This window comes from Callospermophilus lateralis, unplaced genomic scaffold (assembly GCF_048772815.1).
Source record: "Callospermophilus lateralis isolate mCalLat2 unplaced genomic scaffold, mCalLat2.hap1 Scaffold_221, whole genome shotgun sequence".
In the NCBI taxonomy this organism is placed as follows: Eukaryota; Metazoa; Chordata; class Mammalia; order Rodentia; family Sciuridae; genus Callospermophilus; species Callospermophilus lateralis.
In genome coordinates, this window is record NW_027513138.1 from 783750 (window position 1) to 793911 (window position 10162).

General features: G+C 33.1%; 1 pseudogene; it reads left to right on the plus strand.

The window, feature by feature from the left end:
* The first annotated feature begins 518 nt into the window (after window positions 1-518).
* On the plus strand, window positions 519-696 carry LOC143388264 (DNA-directed RNA polymerases I, II, and III subunit RPABC4 pseudogene; annotated as a pseudogene).
* The last annotated feature ends 9466 nt before the right edge of the window (window positions 697-10162 follow it).

The following is a 10162-nucleotide window of genomic DNA, read 5'->3' on the forward strand; positions in this document are numbered from 1 at the left end:
TAGTGTAAGGGGTAAAAGAGAACACTCTTTCCTTATTCCCACTCTTAACTACTTTATTTTTTAATTATAAGTTTAGGCCAAAAATCAGTAAATATTGCCATACTGTGCAAATCTAGACTATTGCTTATTTTTGTAAACAAAGTCTTTTTGGAAGATAGCCATTCATTTACATATTGTGTATAGATGTTTTCGTGCTGAACAGCACAGTTGAGTGACTGGATAGAAACTAATAGCCTACAGAACTACTTACTTTCCAGTTCTTTACAAAAAGGTTTTTCTGGGTTTGTTTGCAGTGGTAAAGATTAATTATATGTTTGCACTCACTTCTTCATCTATCAGTGTGTATACTGATTCTACCCTGTTATACTGTTTTTCTTCTTCCTTTCTTCTCTTCTTCCTTATTTGTCAATGTTTCCTGTAAAGATTTGAACAATTTCTACTTTAAAAATGTTTTTCCATTAAAATTTTAAGTCCAGTCTGTTTGGAAACGCGGGGAAAAGTCTGTGTGGTGTATAGGAATGGACACTCAAAAGGTCGTTCAACCCCCAAAGCAGCAGCCAATGATCTATATCTGTGAGAATGTCACACAGAAAATGAAATAAAACCCAGGGATCCAATCAGATGCAGAGAACGTGGATACAGAATAATGTACAAAAAAAAAGAACCAAAAGATTGGTGGTTTTTGATGCTGGATGAAACATGGGAATTCAGAGGAGTGTCTTCCTTTGTACCTGGATTTGACCCGTGAATGTTTCTCATTATTATACAGCTTTTCATTTAGCACACTTATCTTATGAATACAACTGTATACATATGATTCCATTTTATTTCATTTTCCAAATCAAATTGTGTTTAGATATCACTAATTTGTATAAAGACTTTTGTTTAATTAAATGACTTTAATTTTATTGTATTATGTGACCAGACACAAAATGAAAATTAAAATTGCTTCTCCAAATCACACACAAAAAAATAAAAATAAAAAATAAAATTTTAAGTCCAACATTAATCAGAATCCAACTTTAAGATTAAGGGCATTATGGAATGTAAACACCTATAATTCTGCACATACATGCCATTTATGTTCATTATTTTTAAATTTCTCATTTTAATAACACCATAAGTTAGACCCTAACATTATTGTATATTTTGTGCAAAAAAAAATTTAATTTTTGTTTTTACCATTTTTTTCTCAGTATTTTTGCCTGTTGAAACTTTTTCTTTGAGTGTTTTATATTTCTTCTTTATTTCTGTTTTGATTTCCTTGGCATGTGTCAGCTGAAGTGAATACCCTCTGTTTTTGTTTTGTCTGGGGCCTTGTTTTTCAATCTGAAAATTGTCTTGAGTTCTTATTGTTGAAAATCAGTTTTGCTAGGACTGTAATTCTACATTGGCATTTATTATCTCTCAGTAATTTAAACAGTTTTTCGTGAACTTCTGACTTGCATTGTTGCTATTTCAAGAAATTTTCTATCTTTTCTCTTTTTTAAGGTAATATAACTTTCTTTTTTGTTGTCTTTTAGGAATCTGTCTGCCTCTTTCTTTCTCCCCTTCTATGCTTCGCCCTCCTTCTCTCTTCTAATATTTTCAGGTATACTCAATATGTCTAAGTATATGTTTAAACATTGTTTTCTCCTATATAGGATGTGTTGTATGGTTTTGTTTTTATCTATGGCTTCTATGTATTTTAATAAGTTTAGAAAAATTTGTGCCTCTCCCTAGTTCTATTTATTTTCTCATTTTGGAATATTTATGAACTATCATTATGACTTCTCACTCTGTCCTCAGTATGTCTTAAACTTGCATATTTTCTACTACTAGCTTTCCTGTGCTACATTTATTTTCGTCAGTTTGCCCATTTTCCCTCCTGCTGTCTCATTTATTTAAGACATGTATAAGAATTTATTCTTAATGAAGACATTTATTTTCTAAAAATTGTATTTGGTTTATTTGTTAAATCTGCCTTATAATTTTAATAGTTTTGTATTCCTTACAGACTTTTTATTTTATCATTTTATACATATAATTTTGTTTTTGTAATGTATAATAAAGCCTGTATGCTTATTTTATATAGATATCTGCAGAGTTTGACATCTAAAGTCCTGATGGGTCCAAATTATTTTCCCAATGATTATCTTCTCTTAGTGTCTTATTTATTTGGGTTGCATAATTGTGTATTTATCTATCCAACTGATCCTACAGGATATATTTGGGAGTGTTCTTCTCCAGTGGGCACTTGATTTTTATTTTCTATTTGTGTTTGGTTTTTCAGCCTGGGTTTACATTAATCTAATTTTTGTTGTTGTTATTGCTATTTTGAATTTGTTTTTCTGACCAAGCAGGAATGTAAGGTTGATTTGTAAACTTAAAGGCAGTCCCATGGTCTCCTATTTCCACAATAGGCACGTGTTGTTCCCCTCTTCCTTCTATTTTTTCTTGTTGGTTTTATTGCTGTTATTATTTTTTTCTCCCAGAAGCCAGAACAAAATACTTTTCACACCTTTCCTTTGCTGGGAAACAACTTCCTCACTAAGATTGCAGTGGTTTACATGCTTGATTTCATGTAGGAATATCAGGTTGAGTCCCAACTTCCCCCTGGTCCAGTGCTTGGCTATTTGAGCTTTTTGGCTATTTGAGCTCACTGGTTCCTGCAGTGTTATTGTTTGGATATGTCCACCCAGAAAGTTCATATGGAATGTTTACAGCTGAATCGATCAGACTATGAGAGCTTTAACCTAGCCAATGAATTAATCCATTTGATGGATTAGTAATTTGAAAGGAGAACTGTATTGAGGATAACTGAAGGCAGGTAGTGTGTAGGTCGAGCATTCCCCTGGGTATTGTGTATCTACTACCAATCTGCTTACTCTCTATCTGCTTCCTGACTGCCATGAACTGAAAAAATTTGCCCCGCCATGCCCTTCTTTCTGCTATGCTATCTTGGGCTCAGAGCAATGGAGTTGTCCACCCATGTACTGAACCTCAGAAATCTTGAGTCCAACATAAATTTTTTCTCTCCTAATTTGTTCTTGCCAGTTATTTTTGTCACAGTGATGGAAATATGACTAACACATGTAGTATACGATCTTGGAATTTCACTTGCTTTCTAATAAGTACATCACTCCTGGTTTGTCATAATTTATCCTTTCTTTATTTTTGTTGTGTAGAGAACCATTTAGAGCAACATTTAGGTTTCTAAAATAGATGTCTCTCTTCTATTTAATGCCTTTTCTAATGTGGTTTGCATTTTAAAATGTTTGGATTTTTTTCTTTATGCAATTATAAATTTAACAAACGTGAAAACACTGGGCTTTAATAAATGTATCAGCATTTTGATGATAAATTTGGAGTTTGCACCATATAAGCTGTGTTTTGTGAGCTCCAGTTAGCCAATACAATGTAAAGCTTGTGAGCATTCATGTTTAGCTATGAATAAAAACACAAGAAGCTCAGATAGTTCAGCAAAAAGCTCAATAAAATCAGAGTCAAGATCACTATATTAATGCAAATTTTATGGCTATGACATCAAATAGCTACATTTCTCCAAATTGAAAGAGAGGAATATGGACTAAAATTACATTTCAATATCAGTTATTTTTAAGGGGAAAAGTGAGACCCAAGTCTGTTTTTCAACATTTGTATGAGTAGTAGAAAATTAATTATTTATCTTGAACCTTATATAGCAAGATACATGGAATTCTGATGTAACCACTCACAGACACTAAAGATAACTTCCATATGTGCTGCTAAAAGAAATACTCTTCAAAAACAAGGATCTGGAAAGTCTGAAAGTGAAGAATAGAAAAGAAAAACTATATAAACACTGACCAAAAGAAAGCCAGTATAACCGTATCATATCGATATCAGATAAAGTAGACGCTAAGACAAGAATTATTTCTAGAAATAAAGAGAGGTATCTTTTAATTTACTAGGAAGATGTAATCATTCTAAATTTGTAATATTTTAAAAAATAGGCTCAAGTGTGTTTAATGTGTCAAAATTGTCAGAACTAAAAAGAGAAACAAGAATCTCTAATCATCATACAAGGTTTGTATTTACTTTCGTCAGCTACTGATATTAAAAAGAGGGCTGAATAACAGAACATTTAAATAATTTAATTTTTAAAGCTGATTAAATTTAAACAACCACACAGAAAGAACCACACCATGAAATACTTCAATTTGGCAACAAAGCAATGAAAAATATGATTTCAGAATTCAGTGGAAGGAAGCTGAAGATCAAAGCCAAAAAATACACAAATCCCAAGGAATATTTAAAAAGAAAATAGAAGTACCTCAAAATATTTGACTATTAACTAAAAATTTATTTTTAAGTAGTTCACTAATCAAAAAAGAATCTACAAAATAATTTAATTGAATGATTAAAAACAAAAAGATTCTACATCCATACTTTTGAAGACAAATATACAGAGGAAAAAAGCCCTAAAAATCAAGAGGTTATGAATAGAAAAGCAAATTAAATACAAACAAGATAAAAAAGAATATGTATATTAAAAGGAGCATAAACAACTTAAGAACAACATCTAATAGAAAAAGTCAATAAAGTGAGAAATTGGTGTAAGGAAAAAAATCAAAATGATTCACCCTCAATAAGGCTGATCATGAATACACCAGAAAAGGTACAAAGAATTGCTCTTCTGAATGTTAAAATATAAACATTATATTTCTCACAAATGACAAAACTTACTAAAAGGACAAATTAAGAAGATAAGTATGAATGCATTAGAAATAATACAATCAAATCCTTGATAAAAATGTACAAAGGCAACTCTAGGCCTGGATTCTACCAAATATTTTTTTTAATATTTATTTTTTAGTTGTACATAATACCTTTATTTTGTTTATTTATTTTTATGTGGTGCTGAGGACAGGGCCTTGCACAAGCTAGGCAAACGCTCTACTGCTGAGCCACAACCCCGGCCCCTCTACCAAATATTTTATGAAGACAGAAAACAAATATTTCACAGTTTTTACCAAAGAATAAAGGAACACTTTCTAACATTTTTATGAGGCCAATCTGTAATACAATACCTAAATGATAATTTTAAAAAGAAACAGTTCTGGATAATATTCTTCATAAACAAAAGGATACAAAAATGTGAATGTTACTGTTCAACAATATTCAGCAGTTTATAAGACCAACTGGGGCTTATTTCAGGAATCTTAAGTTAGTCTAACAGCTGCAAATCAATTCTTTAACTTGCCAGTAAAAGTAGAAATGAATAAATCTTACTTTCACTTCTGTAAAAAGACATGAAGTTTAAGAATCTTTCATAATTAAACCCTTAACATGACATATTTAAAGTATAAATCTAAATAGCAATCAGAGAGGTTTTCCAAAGGTTCATGATATTGGAAACAGTGGAGCACTGCATTGTGATGGGAATACACATGGTCATGTTTAACTACAGGCATATTCAAGGAGGTTAAAGCAAGGGGAAGATTTTAAGGGCAAACAAAGGGAGAAATTTACACAAGTTATTTCGATACTCTTATGGTTTAGATATGAGGGTTCCCCAAAACTCATGTGTAGGATGATTCAAGAAAGTTGAGAACTGAAATGATCAGGTTCTGAGAACTGTTATCAGTAGGTTAATCCACTGATAGGGATTAACTGGGTGGTAACTACAGGCCAGTAGGGTGTGGCTAGAGGAGATAGGTCACTGGGGGCACACCTTTGTGGTTTATGTTTTGTCTCTGGGAGCTGAGCTCTCTTTTCTGCTTCTTTGTTGCCATAGCCTAAGCTACTTTCCTCCTCTGCACCCTTCTGCCATAGTGTTTTGCCTCACTATGGTCCAAACAATGAAGTCACCCATCCACAGACTTAGACTTCTGAAACCATGAGCCCCAAATAAATTTTTCCTTCTTTACATTGTTATTTCTGAGTTCTTTTGGCCATAGCAGGGAAAAAGCTGACTTCAGATACAAAATCCATTAGCCTTGCAGACTCAAGGGAATAGTTGGCATGAGCTTATTGGTGGAGGTGTCCTTGTTGGCAAATATTCTGCCCAGAGCATCTAGTCTGAATTGTTGCTGCCTTAGAGAATATTAAACATTGTTATAGAAATCTGTGCAGATATGAAAGACAAAGCATCAAGTGCTTTTACAACTTGAAGAAGTCTCTTTTGGGCTTTTCTGGAGTCCTTGTAAAAAGTCTTATGAAGAGCTCTCCTCTGCATAACTACCTGGATCTTATTTTGTCTGACAATAACAATTTTGTTTAGGTATCATCAACTTTCACAAAGGGAATTTTTTTTTAATTTGACACAAGATTTGCTACAAACAAATCTATTAAATGAAATTAAGTTAATTTAACAAGGGCATTATAGACAAGGCCAGTATAAAAATGTAATTTTAAAAAATGATGTAATTATGTTAGAACTTACATTCACCAAATAAGCTAGGAAAAAAATCAAATGTTTTAAAACTTCCTCACAGAAAACCATGTAACATTATTAAGTGAAATTAATGAAGACCTACCTAAATGAAGGACTGTGTCATATTCCATGATTGAAAGACTGACAATGAGTTCTTCATTAAGATGATCAATGAATTCTCAGTAACTCCATAGACATCCCAACAGGATTTCTAAAAGTAATATTTGAAAAGCTGATTTTAAAATTTATATATGATCAAAAGGGACAAAAATGACCAAGGTAATCTTAAAGAAGGATTCTACCAACAATCAAGACTGATTATAAAGCTACAGTACTTTAAAAAATGAGGTACAGACAGACAAATGGGAACAGAAATACGTAACTAATTGTTACAATGGAAAGAGAACACTGTGGCGGTATGGAGAAAGGATGGTCTTTCCTAATAAATGGTATTTCAGTTTGATATTCATACTGAAAGAATTAAACTTGCTCCCAACTTCATATCACTCACAGATGTCAGTACATTACTCATAATGTCACAATGAGAGTAAAGACATGATAGGGTGCTCTGTGTCATTATTCTTCAGAGGAATATGCATTAAACCACAGTGAGAGATCACCCTACATCCATGAGAATGGCTTACAATAAAAAGACTGGCCTTTTCAAGCACTGGAAAAGATATGAAACAATTGGAATTCTTGTATACTAATGAGAATAAAAATTTATGTAACACTTTGGAAAGTTGCTTGATGTTATTCATTAAGGTTGAACATTCATATACACTATGAAGTCATACTTTCAATAGTCATACTTTGCAATAAAAATGCACATGTGTGTGCCCCATAGGATAGGTCCAAGAATATTCTTAAAAGGATATTGACAATCACCAAAATCTGGAAAAACTCAAATAGTCATTCATAACAGTGTGGATTAATAAATAATGACCTGTTCATGCATTAAGTGCAATGAAAATCAATGAATGACTGTTTGAGGTAAAAATATGCAAAAATCTCCCAAAGAAAAGTCACAAAGAAATCATGCATTTCCATTCATACAAATATATAGAACAGGCAAAGATAATACACAGTCTTAGAAATCACTGTAGATGTTTTCTTTGTAAGGGTGGGGCATTTTAGTGATTGTGAAGAGCACATGAGGTAGGAATTTTCAATTACTTTGGTGGTGGTTATTACCTGGTACTTTTCTTGCCACCATGTCTCCATCTTGTGTATTTATGACTTCAGCATGTTCCCATATTACAAAAGTTAGTATCAGAATTCATTTTTGTTTTTTAATTCAGTGGATTTTGCAATTACATTTTTAAAAAATCAAACAAATAAGAAAGTATAAAAAGAATATAAGTAGTGCAGAATAGACTTGCTAAAATTGAAGACTCAGATTGTATGGGCAGAACTCTGCTTTTAAGTGTGTGCATGGATCTGATTCACAATCGATATATACCCCAGTGGATTTGTCACTAGTTATCTCTAAGATCTCCATGGCTTTCTCAATGCCTTCATTCTGCCATCTTAATCTAGCACACCTGGGATTCAGAGCCTGGGTTTGAGATGGGTGTTCCCATAGGAGCCTGAACTAAAGTGCAAAAGAGGAAAGAAGAGCTTGGAAGCTGCCAGAGAAAGGGACCTGCCCTGGGACAAGTCCTTTGACCCTCTTTAATCTTCTGTCTACTCCCTTTGTTAATTGGTTTCATATATTCAGACTGGGATGCTTCTGTAAGGATTAAAAGAATTCATATCTGACATAAAAAACAGATAAATTCTAGATTTTCCTTTTAATACTTGAGGTTTAAATTTAACTGTGAAAGAGGACAGCTTGTTAGGATGCAGCATATATCTGAGATTTCCATGTGTAAGTGTGCTCTGTGTGGAAAGGTAAAAGATGCCATTTATCAGAACTGCACTAATAAGATGGGGTCAGCTGCCTCTGTAAAACCCAGGAATGCAATTTCAAGTGCAGTGATTACATTTATGAAGACTATGACATAGAAAAATAAATAAAGATGAACATTTTCTTTACTGCCCACATTTGGTGGGCATCTAAGTGCTTTTGCTTTATCCTTAAGTCAAAATACCTGGCTGACTAAAGCAATCCATTATGAAATTAAAACAAACAAAACTGGACCTATGTGGCTATAGGATGGGAATGAACTTGTCATTCAGCTGATCAGGTAGATAAAATTTACAAATATTTTCTTGGTGCTTTATTGAATTTGTCTCTGTTATTGCCTAGACATTCTGGAAGATCTTAAACCATCTTCATATGCTTATATGAAATGTTCAATATTTATTTTTCTTGGCTTGTTTGAAGTAGCCAAAGAGTGTGAGTGTGTGTGTGTGTGTGTGTGTGTGTGTGTGTGTGTGTGTGTGTTGTGTACGTTCAGGAGGTTGGGAAATACATTAATTACGTGGAATTAAGTTCGTCATGGTAGTGCATGCTTGTAACTCTACATACTCAGGATTCTGAGGTAGGAGGATTTCAAGGCCAGTCTGGATGATGTTGCCAGAACCCATCTCAAAAAAAAATTACTCATCATTTCTATTATACCTAGTCTGAAGAAATCATTTAAAGGGGGTATTAGAGCACTCCTAGATTTTAGTGCAGCCCCTCTTCTATCCTATAAGTATCCTTGGAAACTTGACCTCTCTCTCCCTAATTTTTCTAACTGCTTTGTGAAAACCAAGGCATAGCTTTTCCTCAGAACTTGCTAGAGGAAAAAATGTAGTGATGTGTATGAGAGCACTTTTAAAGTTACAAAGCAATATCTAAATGTGAAGACATTTTTACAAAAGTTAGAACCACCATTCACATTCAAAGACCAATATCTTGCATTATGTAGGAATTTTCATAATTGAGAACTTGTTTTAGTATTCAAAGTGACAGAACTATTATGCATCAATAATGTGCTCTGATAATTACTATTTTGTTGTAGTTTGAGTATTGACTCATTGCCAATTGGCTTGTTGACCACATTCAACAAGCCTAGAGTGGCTCTAGCACCGATGATGGCCTGTGAAGGGCACCAGTCACAAGTGTTGGGTGCTGTAACCTTATAGACTTGCTCTACTGTGTTATCATCTTCTTGGGCCTCAACACAGAGAAATTCTGTCATTTTACTTTGTCCTAACAATTGTCAGCACACAGGTGTGAACTTGCTTGTTGCTGGCCTCAAACACATGCTAATTTGAACCAAAAAAAAAAAAAAAGACGAAAAATAGCTCCAAACTTCCCAAACTTCAATATTTTCATCCTGTACAAAAACTAACATTATATTTGGATTTATTTTTGGATCCACAATGCCAATTCTATCAAAGAATTAACCAGGTGGTAATATAGATTGAATATTTAAAACCCCAAAGTCCAAAATTAAAAATATTCCAAATTTAAAACTGTTTGAGCTCAGATGTAAGACTTCAAGTAGAAAATTTCACACTGTGAAATTTTGTTTCATGCACAAAATTGTTAAAAATACTGTGCAAAATTACCCATAGTATATGTGTATAAGGTATATATACATAAATGGATTTTGTGTAGACTCACGCCCTGTCTCCAAGATCTCTCATTATATATATGGAAATATTTCAAAATCCAAAACACCTCTGCTCCTGACCATTTCAGACAAGAGATATTTGACCTACGGTAATATTTTGGTCACTTTCCAGGAATATATAATGTAGCTAAAATTCTAAATTCCTTTAATATAAATACCACCATGAAAACTGAGTAAATGGTACTGGGTACAGTGG